The following is a 20,811-nucleotide window of genomic DNA, read 5'->3' on the forward strand; positions in this document are numbered from 1 at the left end:
CACAGCACACCGGAATCCTCCATGGCCGCTGCGGATCTTGGAGCGGCGGAGTGGGAAAGGTCAAAGATTTCCTCGCAAGACATCAACATGTTGAAGAAGCTGGGGATCAGCAAGAAATCCAAGGCGCTGTGCTTCCCCAGTGAGGAGAGCTACCCAACCCCTCCAATGGGGTATCGGGTATGTTTTGTCGATCACCTCATCCGCGGTCTGTCCGCCCCCTTTCATCCTTTTCTTCGTGGATTGCTTTTTGTCTACGGTTTGCAACTCCACCACCTCACGCCAAACTCCATCCTTCATATCTCCATCTTTATCACACTTTGCGAGGCCTTCCTTGGCGTCCAGCCTAACTGGGCGCTATGGAAGCGCATTTTCTTCTGCCGCCGTAATGGCTCGCCCAATGTCGCCTATAATATAGGCGGCGTTGTAATTTCTGTTCGTCCCATTGTTGACTACTTCGACGTCAAGCTTCCTGACTCAGTTCGAGGATGGCGCAAGAATTGGTTGTACATTCAGGAGGAAAACCATGGATGTGCGGAGGACAACATTCCTCCTTTTGACGGCGCCGTAAAAATCTTTCGCCGCCGTTCCTGGGACGCGGAGGCCACCGAAGAAGAAAGGGCGTCGACAGAAACCTTGATGACTCGTATCCGCGAGTTGCAAAATACTCGCGGCCAAGAATTATCGGGTATCCAAATCACTGCATACTTTCTTAGTACTAGAGTGCAGCCACTTCAAGCTCGCAAATATCCTCTCCGGAAATATGCTTGGCGACGAAGACGTAGATCGGTCTGTCGGTGAATTTGGAGGTCAAGGATTTAGAAAAACTTGTCCGAAAAATTTCATCTCTCAGCAAAAGAGATGCTGTCCCTTCTTCTTGCCGTGTGACGCCGTTCAGCGCCGCCAATCCACTTTCCAAGGTAATCTTTGTCTATTTGTCTTGTTGTTGCTTTGCTATCTTTTCGTTGCTTCTTTCCTGATATCTCTCCCTGCTTTATTTTGCACAGGATCATCCAAAACTTGTCTCGCTTCCTCCTCTTCCTGAAGGTGGAGAAGTCGAAGAAAGGGCTATTATCACTGATGACAATCAAGAAGCTCCGTCTTTTGTGAATGAACCCGTGGATTCTCGAAAATCTGCGGGATCTTCCGAAGGCACTGGGTCGGCCCAATCTCCTCCTCCCGCTGTTTCTCCAAAAGGGAAAAGGAAGAAGAGTAACGCCGAAGATTCCGGCACTTCCAAAGCCGAAGAAGTTGATCCTTCACATCAGAAGGCAACTTATGATCCATATCTCGCATCCCTCGTCAGCTCGTAAGTCACCTTGATTTCCCCTTATTTCTGTAGTCGAAGTTTTTTGTCTTATCTTGCTTTTTATGCTCTCGATCCTCAATCGCAGTGATGACGAGGAAGAAGTACCAACTCGTGACGTGGCTCCTCGGACGAGCGCGTCACATACTTTGCTTGTGTCGGAGACGGTAGTTGAAGGAGAAGAATCTTCGCCTCCTCAATAAAACGTCGTCACCACCACTCCTCCTTCAAGCCCCCTTGCTCCTTCACCAAAAAGGACGAGGGTTGAGACGATCGTCGAGCCTGCCCATCAATTGGGTAGCTTTCCTCAGGCGCTCTTAGATGATGTAAGTTTTTGACTTGCCTGCTAATATCTATATTTCCTCTGTTTACTTCTTTTTGTGCCTTCATTTTTTTCCTGTTACCGAAGTTTTCTTTCTCTATTCTTCTTTGACAGCCCATGATCAAAGAGCTTGTTCGCATTGGGTCCCAATTCATTGGGTACCGTGAATATGCCGACGAGATCGAAGGTAACAACTTTGTCTTGTCATTGCTTCCGATCTTCTTGCTTCTATTTTTGTCGCAATTTTGATTGTTCTTTTCTATTTTGGCGAGAGAAACTTGCAGAGGCCAACAGGCTTGCCGACACTCTTGCTCATAAATTGGAGCAAAGTGAAAAGGCTCGCCAGAAAGCCGAACTTGAGGCTAGCCAAGCAAAAGTGGAGGCTGATGAAGCCAAAGGAAAAGCTGCTAGTGTCGAAGAACTGCAAAAGAAACTTGAAGATGCTGAAGCTGCTCTAAATGGGCACAAGGCCGCACAAGCTGCTCGTGAAAAGGTAATCCTCAAGCGCGTGAACACACAAAATTGTCGCTTCCTCGGTAATTTTGTTGATCCCTTCTATTTTGGTAAGACTTGCTTTCCTTTATTTTTACTTGCCATCGACTAATATGTTATTTCTTTGGCAGGTCAAACGAGCCAAGATTTTGATCTTGAGAATCCCACCAATGATCCTCTGCTTGACGCGTTGTCTTATCTGGAGTTTCACGGCCAAGAAATTCGCGAAGGCGTGGTGAATGCCGACGCGGGAATGTCGAAGTTGTTCCCCTACTTCTTCCCGAAGAAAGAGGAGCCTAAGACTTTCCTCGCTCTTGCCAAGGACTTCAATCCCTCGGAGGATCTTGGACTGAAGATGCGCCAGGAAAACATGAAGGTTGTTGTCGAGAGCACTATTGCCCTGGTCGCTGACAGTCAACAAACTATTGACTGGTTGAAAGTAGGCGACACCGAGCAGATAGAACCATCAAGATGGAGGTCATTGATCAAGGCAGCCAAGCCCAACACGAAGAAAATCCTGGCCTATCTCGGGATCAAGCCATCTTCGACTCCTAGCTCATCAAGGCCGGAGGTCTAGTTGAATGCCTTTGCTTTTTCTTTCCTTTGTTTTCTCTACTCCTTTTGCCGTTGTCGCCATTTTAGCCTTGGCGACAATTATCCTGTTAGTCCCTCTGGAGAACTTCTTTTGTAATGTCCGTGTAAATTTCCTAGAAATTAATGAAATTCCTCTTCGTGCTTATCATTGATCCTGAGACTTTCTTTTCCAGTTAATATTTGATAATTACTCGACCAACCCTTGTTCCGCCGCTGCTTCACCTGCATCTTCCTTCTCGAAGAAAGTACTAGTCGATGATAATCCCCTCGAAGGTTCTTCAAGCAAACATTTGTCGGAAGATTTGCAAGAACTTCGACAACAACTTCAATCCATGAAGAAACAAACTACGGCAATGATGGAACAATCTCGGAGAGCATCTGAGCAAGAAAAACTTGCTCTCCAACAAGCCAAAGAGGCTACGGCTGCCAAAGATGCTTCGCTGTATTGGAAGCAAAGGAAGCCACGACCCGAGAAAATAGTATGCTCGAGCTAATCGTTGGAAGCTAGCACAGATATGTTAGGTACGTTTTTCCGACCTCATAATGCCTCCTCTTTATTTTGATGTACCTTCCTTAAAATTTCTTGCCTTGTCGCTTAATAGGCTCGGTTCTTGACGCTGCTGCCGAAGATCAAAGAGTGAACGAGAGAACGAATCTTCTTGTCAATCTTTCCCTTAACCATGGCTGTTTGTTCTGGGCCACTCCTGAATGAACCCAACAAATTGTTAGGTTCCAAGATCGTGCTTGCCAAGTGCGCGAATTTCTCGGTTTTTGCACGACAACATTAACCCTTGTTTATAGGACTTTATTTCCTCGAAATGAGGTTCCCAAAACTCTTCCTGAATTACTGGAGGTATTCAGAGATGCTCCCCGTATTCATAATTTTGTGCGAGCTCAACTCACTACTGGAGCAAGGTTCGCCATGATTATGATAAATATTTGTCATCCAAAGTTAGACCTGATGAAGATTGTTGCTGATTGCCTGGCCAAGAAAACGCGGCGAAAAAATGATATTGACACAATCGATGATATGGTAGCTCCCGTGGCCGAGTCGATGATAGATGAGCTTCTTCGGATGGACTCAGAGTTCTTTATCAAGGGGTCTTATGCTGAACATAAAACAACCAGAGGCTTGTCCGTAGATAGTATTTTGGGATTTAACTGATTGGTACTATATTGGAAACCTTGTATCTCAAACTTTTTTGATTTCTTTTTTATTTCCGAAGAAATTTGTTGCATATTGCAAAAGTCCTCTATATTGTTGGAGCCCCCGAGCCTTCTGGGTAAAGGTTGTACTATTTTTCCATCTTGAAGATTTTTCTTTCTGTTGTAATAAGACATCCTTGTTTTTTCATTGATGGATTGTAAATCTTCGAGTATTTTTGATGTCGAAGTTCTATATTTTTATTGCGAGGTTCTTGGACCAAAGCATTTAAGATTTTTGGCGTGTACACTATATTTATAATTGTTGGCTTCCGATTTTTATATTTGGCGAGGTATTAGTGTACCAAGGCGAAATATTTCAGTAAATCTATATTGTATGTATTTTGAGACTTAGGCGTTGAGCCCCCAAGCGTGTCGAAAAATAAGAAGTATATCTCCACTATCTTTATTATATTGCAGCACCACGAGCCCGCCTCATTAAAAACCTTTCCAGCCCCACTCGGTGCCCCGAAAAGGAAAAGAGTGCGTCTGAAAACTCGCGGGCGTTTCGAGTACATTGTATTTTTACGGAGAAGGACTATATTTCGGCTCTAGGCGTAGAACCGCCCGAGCTGCGCCACGTTCCGGGGTTTTTCTCAGGAACCCCTGTCTTCTTGTCCTTGATCCTGTATGCTCCTCCGTCGATGACTTCCGTGACGATGTAAGGCCCCAACCATGGTGACTCGAGTTTCTCTGTACTTTGCTGGTTGAGTCGCAGGACCAAATCAACGACCTGAAAAGATCTTGGCCGCAATCGTCGACTGTGGTAGTTCTTCAAGTCTTGTTGGTACTTGGTAACCCGTGACAGTACTTCATCTCGAGCTTCATCAAGTGCATCCATATCATCCTCCCGAACTTTTCGTGATGTTTCTTCGTCGTACCCTGTTACTCTTGGAGAATCGTGCTCTATTTCAATTGGTAGTACGGCTTCAGCTCCGTGGACGAGAAAGAACGGTGTTTCTTTTGTCGCCGTGTTTGGTGTTGTTCGGATGCTCCACAAAACACTTGGCAGTTCTTCTGGCCAGGTGTGTCGAGCCTTTTCAAGCGGTCCTAGCAGACGTTTTTTAATGCCATTGCAGATGATGCCATTGGCTTTCTCGACTTGACCATTAGTTTGGGGATGTGCAAGCGACGCGAAGTGCGGTTTGATGCCCACTTCCGCACGGTATGCCTTGAACTCCTTCGACGTGAAGTTGCTGCCATTGTACGTGACGATGCTTGTGAGGTACTCCAAATCGAAAAACGATGCCCTTCACGAACTTTATTGATGATTGTGCGTCTGGTGAATTTATTGGCTTCGCTTCTACCCACTTGGTGAATTTGTCGACAGCAACCAACAGGTACTCGTATCCTCCTGGCGAAGCTTTATGCAACTTGCCTACCATGTCGAGTCCCCACTGAGCAAAGGGCCATGACAATGGTATTGGCATAAGTTCTGCCGCCGGAGAGTGCGGTTTTGCGGCGAATCTCTGGCACGCGTCGCAAGTTCGTACTATCTCTTGTGCGTCCTCAATTGCTGTCAACCAGTAGAATCCTGCTCGAAAGACTTTGGCTGCAATAGCTCGACTGCTTGCGTGGTGACCACATATTCCTTCGTGCACATCTTTTAGGATTATTCTTCCTTCTTCTGGTGTGACACACCTTTGCAAGACGCCTGAAATACTTCGCTTATATAACTCCCCTTTGATCACTGTGAAAGCTTTGGATCGTCGAATAACTCGCCTTGCTTCAATTGGATCGTCGGGTATTTCCTTCCTGAGGATATATGATACGTACGCTTGCATCCAAGGAACTTCTATCATCAGCACAAGTTCTTGGTCTTCTTCGTCCTCCACGGTTTCGTTGGGAGACGCCGAAGTTTTTCCTTCTTTTGCTTTTTTCTGCACCTTCTTCGGATTCGTTGATCTCTCCGTTATTTCTTCCCAAAACACGCCTGGCGGGATTGGGAAGCACTGTGACCCGATGTTTGCGAGGACGTCGGCTTCATCATTGCTCAGTCTACTGATATGATTTACCTCGCATCCATCAAACAGCTTCTCCAGCTCATTGTATACCTCCTTATATGCTATCATGCTATCATTGACTGCATCACATTGGTTCATAACTTGCTGAGCCACCAATTGTGAGTCGCCAAAGATTTTTAGTCGAGTTGCACCGCAGGCTTTCGCCATCTTCATCCCGTGTATAAGGGCTTCATATTCTGCTTCATTGTTGGATGCGTTTGGGAACGTCATCCGTAGGACATACTTCAACTTGTCGCCTTCAGGTGATATGAGTATCACTCCTGCGCCAGCTCCTTCTACTCTCTTGGACCCGTCGAAGTTCATTGTCCAAGTTCTCGACAAATCTGGGGTCCCGTGTTTTGCAGCTCCATCCACTCTGCGATGAAATCCGGCAAAACTTGCGACTTGATTGCCTTTCTTTTTTCATATGTGATGTCCCGAGGGGAAAGTTCTATTCCCCAAAGGGAGACACGCCCTGTAGCTTCTGGATTGTTTAATATATTTGAAAGAGGTGCTTCATTGACTACTATTATCGGGTGTGCCGAAAAATAGTGGCGTAACTTGCTGTTGTAATTACTCCATATGCTAGTTTCTGGTACTGCGGGTACCGCTGTTTGGACGGCGATAAAACTTCGCTATTGAAATATACCGGCCTCTGCACTCCATGGAGTTTTCCTTCTTCTTCTCTTTCGAAAACTAGCACCGTGCTAACCACTTGGGGTGTGGCTGCGATATATAACAGGAGAGGTTCCTTTTCCTTCGGCGCCACCAAGACTGGTGGTGTCGAGATTTTGCGTTTCAGATCCTCGAAAGCTCTATCTGCTTCTTCGTTCCACTGGAATTTCTCCCCTTGCTTTATCAAAGCGTAGAACGGTAGTGCTTTTTCTCCCGACTGGCGACGAATCTACTTAAAGCTGCGACTCGCCCAGTTAATTGCTGTATTTCTTTTAACTTGGTTGGCTTCCTCATCGTGACGATGGCTTGTATTTTGTCGGGGTTGGCTTCAATCCCTCTTGCTGAAACTAAGAACCCAAGAAGTTCTCCTGCTGGGACGCCAAAAGAGCATTTCGTCGGGTTTAGCTTGATGCAGAATTTGTCGAGGTTATCAAAAGTTTCCTTGAGATCTTCGATCAACGTCGTCCCCTTTCTCGACGTTATGACTACGTCATCAATGTATACTTGTACATTTTTTCCAATCTGTGTTGCCAAACACTTCTGCATCATCCTCTGATACGTTGCTCCCGCGTTTTTCAACCCGAAGGGCATTGTTTTATAACAAAATACGCCGTACGGTGTGATGAACGTTGTTTTGGCTTCGTCGTCTTCCTTTAATCTGATCTGGTTATAACCATAGTATGCGTCCAGAAAGGAAAGACATTCACATCCTGCCGTCGAGTCGATAATCTGATCGATCCTTGGGAGGGGAAAGTGATCCTTTGGACAATGTTTATTGAGACACGTAAAGTCGACACACATGCGACGGACTTTAGTGTTTTTCTTTGGCACCATCAATGGGTTAGCTACCCAAGTGGCCTCGGTGGATATCTCTTTGATGAACCAGCTTCTCTGAGTCGATTAATTTCTGATAGCATAGCTTTGCGGTTTGGTTCCGAAAAACGTCGCAAAGGTTGTTTGATTGGTCTCGCTAGTGGATCCAAGTTAAGGTGGTGCTCGGCAAGTTCCCTGGGTACTCCTGGCATGTCAGCTGGACACCATGCGAAGATTTTCCGGTTCTCACGGAGGAACTTGACGAGCGCGCTTTCCTATGCGAGGTCCATGTCCTTTGCAATGGATGTCGTCTTTTTGGATCCGTCGGGTGAATGCTGCACCTCCTTAGAATTTTTCTCGGTGTTGAAAGTTGATTCTTTATTTGGCCTTGCAACGTCCGGCGATACGTCGTAGTCGGTCATGAGCCTTGATGCCAAATACTCAGCTTGCATCCCGAAAGTTTCTGATAGTCGATGAAAATCCTTGTCACATTTATCGGCTAGGGCGAAGCTTCCTTTGATTGTAATTGGTCCCTTAGGTCCGGGCATCCTCCACAATAGGTACGTGTAGTGTGGTACTGCCATAAATCTAGCATATGCTGGTCGTCCCAACAGAGCGTGGTATTGTGACGGGAAATCTACGACTTCAAACTCCAATTTCTCGATTCTGTAATTTTCTCGGGTCCCAAACTGAACGTCGAGATTTATCTTCCCCAACGGATAGCTTGGCTTCTCGGTGTGATGCCGTGGAATCTCGTGTCTGTTGGTTTCAGGTTTGCTAGGGAGATGTTCATCTTCCTTAATGTATCTGCGTACATGAGGTTCAAGCTGCTGCCGCCATCTATAAACACGCGAGACACGTCAAATCCTACGATGACCGCTGGTAGTATGAGTGCTGACTGCCCTGGTCGAGGAACTTGCTGTGGATGATCTGCTATGGTGAAGCCGATGTCTTGCCCTGACCGGTTGAGGTACTCAAGCTGTTGGTGGAGGCATTTTCTCTGCCATGAACACTGTCGCGAGATTACTTTTTGAGTTCTATTGGACGGCCTTCCCTTCGAATCATCGAGACCGCTCCATTAGAATTGGGGTCAACATAAGGCGGTGGTGCAGGCGCCGCCGCTATTCTTAGCTGATGTCGATTGTCATCTGTTATCGCGGGAGGAGGTGGTAGGTGGACCTCACTTCTGGGTTCTCGAGGGTTTCTTTGCGCTGCCTGAGCATTAGTATGCCCTGCATATCTCAGCATTGCCTGGAAATTTCGACAATCCTTCTGCAGATGTCCGATGTCTTTTCCGTCTTTGTCGAGGAAAAAGTGCATCTGACACGGCCCGTTCATCATTTCTTCGGGAGACACAAAAGGCCTCTGGAACCTTGGTCCGCTGTTTTGCCTATTTTGTCGAAATTCGTCTCTGTTGTCACTTCGTTGCTCATTACTTCTCTGGTAATCATCTCGATTATTTCCTCCTGCACTGGCTCGGAAACCAGCCGAAATTTGACCTGGAGCATCATAATTCGAGTACTGCCGAGGAAATCGTCGCCTTGATTGATAATTTCGACCGCGGTCCTCCTCTGGCGACCTATGCCGTTTGTTGTGGACAGCATCTTCTCCATCTGCCCATCTGTTTGCTATTTCCATTAATGCGGATACTGTCTTTGGATTGGTTCTTCCGAAATCTTCGACAAAATCTCCACGCCTGATCCCTGCGACAAATGCATCTATTGCCCTCTCGTCAGATATATTTTCTGCCGAGTTTTTTATGATGTTCCACCTTTGGATATATTTTCTCATTGGCTCGTCTGGCTTCTGTCGACACGCCCGTAACTCCTCTAGAGACGCGGGTTTCTTGCAGGTGGATCGGAAATTCTTGACGAATATGTCCTCAAAACTATCCCAGCTGTCGATAGACCCTGGAGGAAGTTTTTTGATCCACGAACGTGCAGCTCCACTTAAATGCACTTGAATACTTTGCATGGCTGTTGCCCTGGTCCCTCCAGTTAACTTCACCGTCTCGAGGTAATCAACTAGCCAATCCTCTGGATCTTGCAGGCCGTCGAATTTTTTGAAATGATCAGGCAACTTAAATCCCGAAGGGACTCGAGTTTTTCGTACTCTCCTTGTGAAACACGGCAACCCGCACATATCCTCGTCGTTTAATTCTGGGGAATACCGATGTTCCCTTCTGCCTTGCCGTGCTCTGTCCACCCTTGCTTGTGCTGCCGTGTCTCTTGCTCCACTTGTTCCTTCGACATTTGCTGCTGCTGCTGCCGTAGGTCGTGGACTATTTTGCCTTGCAGCTCCTTCTGGCGGTGTTGATACAAACGCCGTTCCCATGGCTTCAGCTCCTGCTACTGCCATGTTGTACAAAGCCTCCCTTGGATCTCCTGGAGGTGGCATGGATGCAAGGATAAAGGCTTGTGTCGCCATATACCCAGCTTCTGGTGTCTTGGGGATAATATTCCCTCTTGTGTCTATCGACATAAAAGACATGTCGAGATTTTGAACCAAGTACTCTCTTTCTCCTTCAGGTATGTGTTGTAATCTTGACCTTGCTCTGTTCCGAGCTTCTCTGTGGCTATCTCCCGAGGTTCCAGATTGTCGACTTAACTCTGCCCTTCGTCTGCTTGACGCAGAAGCTGCCTCCTTTCTTCTGTTTAGAGCTTCTGTCTGTTTTTCCAGTTCTCTTCCAGCTCGGGCGAGTCTATATTGATAAGCTTGCAGTTCTTGGACTGTAGCAGTTGTCGTCATTGGTTCCGAGCCATCTAAAGCTTTCGCAGCTCTATCCCAGGCTGTTTGTGGAAGTTGAACTCTGACGCGTGGTGTGGGCCCGACATATTTAGTGCCCATACCCCTCCTTAGATCAGAGGGATCGACATAGGGATTACCCAAATCGTCGAAAGCCTCCGATGTTTCCTCTTGATCGCGACTCGCATCTCCAATGGCAAAAACTTGATGATATTTTGGAGTTTTCACTTTGCCTGGTTCGGTGACACCATCATAGAGTTTGGTGAAGACCTTCCCAATAGAGGTGGATTTGTCGATGAAGTCGAAGCTATCAGTGTCGCTTGAATCATCGCTTATATAAGAGTCCGCCGATGATTCGAAGGACATGTCGCTGAAGATTCTGGCGAGTTTTTCACTTGCCCTGCTGTCGATGAAGCGTGGCGATGAAATCTCCTTATCGCTGGACTCGACGGATGATACCGAGTTTGAGAAATCAGAACCACCCGACGAAAATCGGGGACCCATGAGCCAGCAGCGTCGTCAACGTTTTAAAGGCGGCAAGGGATGGAAAGAAAAAATAAACCAAAAATCCGTTGGTAAAAAATCCAGGAAAAGAAACATTTTCGTTCTGAGAGGATGACATGCGGGACCCATGAGGCAGCAACATCCTCAGCGTTTATTGTTCATAGAGGTTGACATGTGGGACCCGTGAGCCAACAGCGTCCTGAACGTTTTAAAGGCGGCATGAGATCGAAAGAAAAAATAAGCCAAAAATCGTTTGGTCAACAAATTCCAAGAAAAGAAACATTTACCGTTCTGAGAGGATGACATGCGGGACCCATGAGGCAGCAGCATCCTCAACGATTCCAAGGCGGCAGGGGATCAAAGGAAAAAAAGGAAATATCCCGAAATTAATTAGGGGTTCAAAATAAATCCATCAAAGGAAACTTTTATTGTTCACAGAGGATGACATGTGGGACCGACTTGTCAACAGCGTCCTCATCATTTCAAAGGAGGCAGGAGATCAAAAGAAAAAGGCAAATAGCCAGAAATTAGGGGTCAAAAATAACTCCAAGAAAGGAAACTTTTATTGTTCGTAGAGGATGACATGTGGGACCCATGAGCCAGCAGCTTACTCAACGTTTCAAAGGCGGCATGAGATCGAAAGAAAAAGGTAAGTGACAAAATATCAGGAGCCAAAGATAATCCAAGAAAAAAACTTTATTGTACATAGAGGATGACATGCGGGTCCCAATTAGCAGCAGCGGTCTCAACGTTTCAAATGCGGCTTGAGATCAAAAGAAAAAGAAAGTTGATTGTACATAGAGGATGACATGCGGGTCCCATGAGTCAGAAGCATACTCAACGTTTCCAAGGCGGCAGGGGATCAAAAGAAAAAGGAAATAGCAAAAAATCAGAGGGCGAAAAAAACCCAAGAAAATAAACTTTTATAGCACATAGAGGATGACATGCGGGTCCCATGAGCCAGCAGGGTCCTCAACGTTTCAAACGTGGCATGAGATCGAAAGAAAAAGGCAAGTGACCAAATATGAGGAGCCAAAAATAATTCAAGAAAAGAAACTTGATTGTACATAGAGGATGACATGCGGGTCCCAATTAGCAGCAGCGGTATCACCGTTTGAGAAGCGGCGAGGGATCGAAAGAAAAAGGCAAGTGACCAAATATGAGGTGCCAAAAAAAATCCAAGAAACAAGTCAAAAAAAAATCCAAGAAACGAATGTTTTATAGTACGTAGAGGATGACATGCGGGTCCCATGAGCCTGCAGGTTCCTCAACGTTTCAAACGTGGCATGAGATCGAAAGAAAAATGCAAGTGACCAAATATCAGGAGCCAAAAATAATTCAAGAAAAGAAATTTTATTGTACATAGAGGATGACATGCGGGTCCCATTTAGCAGCAGCGGTATCACCGTTTGAGAGGCTGCACGGGATCGAAAGAAAAAGGCAAGTGACCAAATATGAGGTTCCAAAAAAAATCCTAGAAAAGAAAGTTTTATAGTACATAGAGGATGACATGCGGGTCCCATTTAGTAGCAGCGGTCTCACCGTTTGAGAGGCGGCAGGGGATCGAAAGAAAAAGGTAAGTGACCAAATATGAGGTGCCAAAAAAATTCCAAGAAAAGAAAGTTTTATATTACATAGAGGATGAGATGCGGGTCCCATTTAGCAGCAGCGGTATCACCGTTTGAGAGGCGGCAGGGGATCGAAAGAAAAAGGCAAGTGACCAAATTTGAGGTGCCAAAAAAAACTCCAAGAAAAGAAAGTTGATTGCTCATAGAGGATGACATGCGGGTCCCAATTAGCAGCAGCGGTCTCAACGTTTTCAAGGCGGCAAGGGATCAAAAGAAAAAGGAAGTAGCCAGAAATCAGGGGGTCAAAAAAATCCAAGAATACAAAGAATTTTGGTTCATAGAGGATGACATGCGGGACCCATCATCCTACATCGTAAACGGCTCGATCGGAGAGCGTTGAACGAGATGGCGCGATCGAGAGAAAAAACAATGCCAGAGAGGCTGCCATCTGGGCCCTACATCCCTCGGCGGTGCGGATTTGCGTTGACTCGGCCGGCGAACCCGAGAATTCGAGATGCACCACGTCCCGGGCCACCATACGCAACGTTTTGGCCGTTTTCGTCGGGCTAGGTGGCCTCAAAAACGAGAAAAAACGTTTTGACATGCACAACGGACAGACCCAAAATCGTCGGCCATGGTACACCAACAACCACGGCGCGACTTCAACTTCGTCGGCCATGGCAACTTTTCTTGTAGTGTATGATTTCCTATGCACCTTTATTTGTGATTTCCCTTTACTTGTTTCAAGTTGAGTTATATGAGGAAGTTGTTTACTAGAATGTCTTGTGTGAATTAATAAATGTGATGCTTCTTGTCCGTATTTTATTTATCGACTCTTCACTCCATAAACATGTGGTCTTGTTTACTGAGTTCGGTTTCGCTTGGGGACAAGCGAGGTCTAAGCTTGGGGGGAGTTGATACGTCCATTTTGCATCACTATTTTATATCATAATTTACTGTTATTCATTGATATATTTCATATTTAGAGATGATACTTATGTTATTTCACCTATTTTGCATGTTTCATGATTATTGGAGAATTACTCACCGGAGTCGAATTCTCGCTGGAAAAAGCACCGTCAGGATACAATATTTCTGAAGATCAACAATTGACGGAAAATATACCGAAGCTCCTATTTTTCCAGATGACGGAGCCAGCCAAAAGGGGAGGCCGAGGAGGGCCGCCATGGGCCCTCCCCATGGGCCGGCGCAGCCACCAATGCTGGCACGCCGCCACGTGGGGAGGGGGCCCATGACCCCCTCGGCCATCGCCCTTTCGCGTACTTCATCTACCAGAAACCCTAAGGTGCGGGGGAACATCGAGGATAGTCATCGCCGCCTCCTCGAGGCGGAAAACACCAGAGAGAAAAGAGCTCTCCGACAGGCAGAAATCTGCCCGGGAAATTCCCTCCCGGAGGGGGGAAATCATCGCCATCGTCACCGTCATCGAGCTGGACTTCATTGGGATCATCATCATCATCATCATCTCCACCACCGACACCGTCATCTCCACCGCTGAACCTCGTCTTCGCTGTAACATCTAGGGTTGAATCTTGAGTATTTCATAGGGGAAACTCTCCCGGTGTTGATTACTCCTTGTTATTGATCCTATTGAGTGAAACCGTTGAATCAAGGTTTATGTTCAGATTGTTATCCATCATCATATCCTCTCTGATCATGTTCCATATGATGTCTTGTGAGTAGTTCGTTTAGTTCTTGAGGACATGGGTGAAGTCTAAATGTTAGTAGTGAACTATGTTGAGTAATATTTAATGGTTGGATATTTAAGTTGTGGTGTTATTCTTCTAGTGGTGTCATGTGAACGTCGACTACATGACACTTCACCTTTATGGGCCTAGGGGAATGCTTCTTGTATTCGTTTGCTAATTGTGGGGTTGCCGGAGTGACAGCAACCTGAACCCCCGTTGGTACATCGATGCATGAGGGATAGCAGGATCTCAGAGTTTAAGGCTGTGGTTAGATTTATCTTAATTACTTTCTTGTATTTGTGGATGCTTGCAAGGGGTTTAATCACAAGTATGTATTGGTCCTAGGAAGGGCGGTGCATTAGCATAGGTTTACCCACACAACACTTATCAAAACAATGAAGATTAATCAACTATATGAAGCGAAAGCACTAGACTAAATTTCCGTGTGTCCTCAAGAACGTTTGGTCATCATAAGTAAACAAACCGGCTTGTCCTTTGTGCTAAAAAGGATTGGGCCACTTGCTGCAATTATTATTCTCGCATTTTACTTACTTGTATTTTATTTATCTGCTATATCAAAACCTCCTGAAAACTTGTCTGTGAGCATTTACAGTGAATCCTTCATCGAAACTGCTTGTCAACACCTTCCGCTCCTCGTTGGGTTCGACACTCTTATTTATCGAAAGTACTACGATACACCCCCTATACTTGTGGGTCATCAATGACCAGTCATCCTGCCAGATGGGGCTTTAAAGGATTTCCCAACTGCTGGGCCTCTCTAGACTCGCAACAAGGCCTAGTGGCTGTTGATATGCGAAAGGAAAAAGGTACATCTGGCTTCTCCATAGCCATTATAGATCTTATTATTAACACGTAATATACGGCACTAGAATCACTGGACGATATTTGTTGTTAATCCTAGGTGAATTCTTTCCCAACTGGAATGGAACCCCCACCATCAGCTAAAACCATGGTTCTATTACCCACCACCTAGTCATATTCATAATTGCAAAAGTAAGCTTTTTATTTTCAATGCATGAGTGATAAGTATAGTACTTTTCAAGTAATTTGATAAAAATAATCAAATGGCATGAGCCAGAGTGAACTTGCCTTTCTTGACTGCAAGATTATGCAGGCAAAAACTTTGATACAGAGTAACTCCAAATTCTGAAATAGCATCATCGTCCGGTAAGGACAACGTATTAAGAATTTGCAAGGATGCTATAATGCATAATATGAAATGCAATCGCTCTAAGCGTAACCTAACCTCGATGATTTAGGATTGGTGAGTGATACGTTGCAAAAGTATCTATAATTTTTGATGCTCCATACTTGTTTTACACCAATTCATATATGTTTTACTTACACTTCGTTGCACTTTTATACATTTTTTTGGCACAAACCTATTGACAAGATGCCACAGTGCCAGTTCCCTGTTTTCTGCTGTTTTGTATTTCAGAAAAGTTGCATAGGAAATATTTTCGGAATTGGACGAAGCAAAAGCTGAAGTTCTTACTTTACTGTAACGAAGACGGAGTCCAGAGGAGAGATGAAGAGGCGCTACAGGGCAGGCACACCAGCCCTTGGCGTGGCCCAGCCCCTGGCCGCGCCATGGGGTGGTGTGGGCCCCCCAGGCAGCTGTCGACCTCGCCCTTCCACCAATTTATTCACGACCTCGGGAAAAACCTAAATACCCGAGCCTCCATCCACGAAAACTTCCGTCGCGGCCGCCATCGCCGACCCTAGCTTGGGATGGTTCTGAAGCTCTTCCCGGCACCCTTCCGGAGAGGGAGATCATCACCGGAGGCATCTACATCGCCATGCCTGCATCCGAAGTGATGCGTGAGTAGTTCATCTCTGGACTACGGGTCCATAGCAGTACCTAGATGGTTGTCTTCTCCAATTTATGCTTCATGTTTAGATCTTGTGAGCTGCCTATCATGATCAAGATCATCTTTATGTAATGCTACATCTTGTGTTTGCTAGGATCCGATGAATATTGAATACTATGTTGAGGTCGATTATATACTTATCATATGTTATTTATGATCTTGCATGCTCTTCGTTGCTAGTAGATGCTTTGGCCAAGTAAATGCTTGTAACTCCAAGAGGGAATATTTATGCTCGATAGTGGGTTCATGTCTCTAGTTTTCTAGAAGAGTGACAATAACTTCTAATATTATAGATGTGTTGTTGCTACTAGGGAGAAAACAACAATGCTTTATCTAAGGGTAATTCTATTATTTACTGTACACACATGGCTTAATGCGATAATCTGTTGTTTGCAACTTAATACTGGAAGGGGTTCGGACGATAACCGGAAGGTGGATTATTAGTCATAGACACAGTTGGATTACGGTCTACGTATTATGTTGTAATGCCCAAACAAATCTCATAGTAATCATCTTGTCATGTATGGTCTTTATTCTTTCAATTGCCCAGCTGTAATTTGTTCATCCAACATGTTATTTATCTTAATGGAGAGACACCTCTAGTGAACTGTGAACCCCTGTAATGACCCAGGGTAGCACCCCTAGTAGATCTGTTCACTAGTGGAGAAGAGGCCTTTGGTCCCAAGCAAATGACCCACTGCTGAACCAAACCGGGTCCAATGCCCCCATTGGACCCGGTTCGTTTCTGCCCAGGACGACCCCACCCGCTGGCGCCTGTCTCAGTAGCGGCCTTTGGACCCGGTTTGTCATACAAACCGGGTCCAAAGGGTCCACCCGCAGGCGCGCGCAGGCCGTGTCAGCCTAGGGAACCCTTTAGTCCCGGTTTGTATGACAAACCGGGTCCAAAGGCCCCCTCTCGGCTATATAACCTTGCCCCCGCCCAAGTGTGAGCCACACTTAGCCATTTTTTCACTATCTTCACAAGAGGGTGTATTGCTCTCCTCTCTTCTTCACATGCACAAGAGGTGTTCGATGAAATGCTTAAGAGGATTTGCCACTTGAGTTTACACAAATCAAGCCACACTTAACTTGCTTTTTTCTTCTTCATCGAGGTTAACGACTTTATCCTTTTCATCCGCAATTGATAAAATGCATGTGTATATATACATCGTGATGTTCCGTAATGGTTTTGATCAGCTTAATTATATCATGCGGATGAATCGGCAATGGATGTACATTGACCGACGGTTTGACGAGTTCATCGCGGGCCTGGATAATTTTATGGCCGTGGCGGAGGCAAACAAACATGGTGGCTTCATGTATTGTCCATGTGTGGACCGCAAGAATACCGTAAATTACGCTCGCTCGAGTCTCATTCACAGCCACCTTCTCGCGATCCGGTTTCATGCCCAGCTACTATTGTTGGACCAAGCACGGAGAAAGAGGGGTTATGATGGAAGACAATGAAGAAGAGGAAGAGGATGATGACGGTTATCCCAATTTCCCCGAATACGATGATACTGCAGAAGGCAATGAAGACAATGAAGTAGAAGATCAAGAGGCACCGGATGAGCCTCGCCGATGATGATCTTGGCCGGGCCATTGCCGATGCAAGGAGAGAATGTGAAACTGAAAAGGAAAGGTTGGCCTTCGACAAGATGATAGAAGATCACAACAAATTGTTATACCCAACTTGCGAAGATGGCCATAAAAAGCTAGGCAAGACACTCGGAATTGTTGCAATGGAAGGCAGAGAACGGTGTCACCGACTCAGGATTTGGAAAGTTGCTGACAATAATTAAGAGGAAGCTTCCAAGGGGTAACGAATTGCCCGCCAGTACGTACGAAGCGAAGAAGATTGTCTGCCCTCTAGGATTAGATGTGCAAAAGATACATGCATGCATTAATGACCGCATCCTCTACCGCGGTGAGTACGAGAATTTGGATGCATGTCCGGTGTGCACCGCATTGCGGTATAAGATCGACGAGATGACCCTGGTGATGTTGAGGGCGAGCGCCCCAAGAAGAGGGTTCCCGCCAAGGTTATGTGGTATGCTCCTATAATACCACGGCTGAAACGCTTGTTCAGGAATAAAGAGCACGCTAGGTTGTTGCGATGGCACAAAGAAGACCGTAAGAAAGACGTGATGTTGAGGCACCCCGCCGATGGATCCCAATGGAGAAAAATCGATAGAGAGTTCCCAAACTTTGCACAGATGCAAGGAACTTAAGGTTTGGTCTAAGTACAGATGGCATGAATCCTTTTGGAGAGCAGAGCTGCAGCCATAGCACCCGGCCCGTGACTCTTTGTATATATAACCTTCCTCCTTGGTTGTGCATGAAGCGGAAGTTCATTATGATGCCGTTGCTCATACAAGGCCCGAAGCAACCCGGGAACGACATTGATGTGTACCCGAAGCCATTAGTCGAAGAACTTCTACAGCCGTGGTCCCTAGCAGGTGTACGTGTGTGGGACGAGCACAAGCAGGAGGAATTTGACCTAAGAGCGATGCTTTTCGTAACCATCAATGACCGGCCTGCTCTTGGTAACATTTCGTGACAGCCAAACAAGGGATACAATGCATGCACACACCGTTTACATGAGCTCGAAGGTGATTATTTGGAAAAAGGTCGAAGGTCGTGTACCGGGGCATCGTCGATTTCTTAGGATTACCCATCCCGTAAGAAAGAAAGGAAAGCATTACGACGGTGAGGCTGATCACCGGAGGAAGCCTCCCCATCGTGATGGTGTTGATATATTTGGTATGGTCAAGGATCTAGATGTAATATTTGGAAAGGGTCCCGGCGGACGGTCCGTTCCGAATGACGCTGCCGGACACGCGCCCATGTGGAAGAAGAAATCTATTTTTTGGGAGCTAGAATATTGGAAAGTCTTAGAAGTCCGCTCTTCAATCGATGTGATGCACGTGACGAAGAATCTTTGCGTGAACCTCGCTAGGCTTTCCGGGCGTGTACGGGAAGACAAAAGATACACCGAAGCACGGGAGGACCAAAGCAACGTTGGAAAGACCCCAAAAATCTGCATGAGAGAGTTAAAGGACGTCATTTATCCAGCTACGCTCTTACAAAAGCAGAGAAGGAAATATTTTTTGAATGTCTTAGCAGTATCAAGGTCCCGTCTGGCTTCTCCTCCAATATAAAGGGAATAATAAATATGGAGAAGAAAACATTCCGTAACCCGAAGTCTCATGACCGTCACGTGATAATGACACAGCTTGCTTCCGATTGCATTGAGGGGGCTTCTACCGGAAAATGTTCGATCGCCCATTGTGAAGCTATGTGCATTCCTCAATGCAATTTCTCAAAAGGTAATAAACCCAGAAATTCTACCGAGGTTGCGTAATGATGTGGTCCAATGTCTCGTTAGTTTTGAGCTGGTGTTCCCACCATCCTTCTTCAATATTATGACACATCTCCTCGTTCACCCGGTCGATGAGATTTCCATTCTCGGTCCCGTGTTTCTACACAATATGTTCCCCTTCGAGAGGTTCATGGGAGTCTTGAAGAAATATGTTCATAACCGTGCTAGGCCGTAAGGAAGCATCTCCAAGGGCTATGGAACAGAGGAGGTCATTGAATTCTCGTGTTGACTTTATTCCCGACCTTAAGCCGATTGGTGTTCCCGAATCGCGGCATGAAGGGAGACTAAGTGGAAAAGGCACGCTAGGAAGGAAATCAATGATATGTAGGGACGGGATTTCTTTGACTCAAGCACACTACACGCTTCTACAAAGTTCCACATGTAATCCGGCGGGAAACTTTTCTCATCATCGGCGTCGCCACAACGACTTTATTGAAAATACAATAAAATAGATAAACAACTAGTCTAGTCGATCTACTCGTCGTCGGAGGTTGTCTCGGTCCAAATGTCGTCCCACCGAGGGTCGTTGTCGGCCCAAGTTGTATTCGGGTTATCGAGCTCGAACACGGCGACGGCCCGACGATGGCGCCCGTTGGACCTGCGTTGTGCCCGGAGGTCAGCGAAGAACGCGGCGGTGTTGTCGACGTCGTTGGGGAACCGCGCCCTCCACCGGCGCATCAACTCCTCGTCGTGCTCGGCGATTGCGATCCGGCGCCGCACCCGGCGGTGGCGGCGACGGTCCTCGTCGTCGACGAGGCACGGCGTCGGCGCGAGGAACTCCGCCTCCTCTAGCGATTCGACGTCTGGGAAGTTCATGTCGCACCGTGGCCGCCGAAATCGCCATGCGGCCGCGTCGTAAGCGCGCGCCGCCAGCTCCGGGTGTTGTACGTGCCGAGGGTGAGCCGGAAGCCACCGGCACGCATCTCGGCGTAGAACCTACCGTTCGGCCGCGCTCGGACGCCACGGAAACCGGACGAGCCGCGACGGCGCGGCGGCATCCCGGCGACGAATGAACGGAGGCGACGGCGACGTGTGGTTCCGCGCGCACGCGGCGCTTTATAGCACAGCGACGCGGCAAGTTTGGCGACGGTGGCGCGGGGAAGCGGCGGGGCGTGGCACGTGGAAGCGGCGGCGACAGGTGGCGCGGGGAAGCGGCGGGGCATGGCACGTGGAAGCGGGATCTACACGCCGCACGGCGGTGGCGGCGGGCGAGGCACGTGGAAGCGGCGGCGACACGTGGCACGGGAAGGGACACGTGTGGCGGTGGCGGTGGTGGGCAGTACACGGCGGTGGCCCGCACATGGCGGTGACGGTGGTGGCCGGGCGGTGGCGGTGGCGGTGGTGGGCAGTACACGGCGGTGCCGACGGTGGCCGGTACACGGCGGTGGCGGTGGTGGGCAGCACACGGCGGTGGCCCGTACATGGCGGTGACGGCGGGCGAGGCACGTGGAAGCGGCGGCGACACGTGGCACGGGGAAGGGACACGTGTGGCGGTGGCGGTGGGGCGAGGCACGTGGAGGCGGCGGCGACACGTGGCACGGGGAAGGGACACATGTGGCGGTGGCGGTGGTGGCCGCACATGGCGGTGGCGGTGGTGGGCGCACAC

This window comes from Lolium rigidum, chromosome 1, assembly GCF_022539505.1.
Source record: "Lolium rigidum isolate FL_2022 chromosome 1, APGP_CSIRO_Lrig_0.1, whole genome shotgun sequence".
NCBI classification, from domain to species: domain Eukaryota; kingdom Viridiplantae; phylum Streptophyta; class Magnoliopsida; order Poales; family Poaceae; genus Lolium; species Lolium rigidum.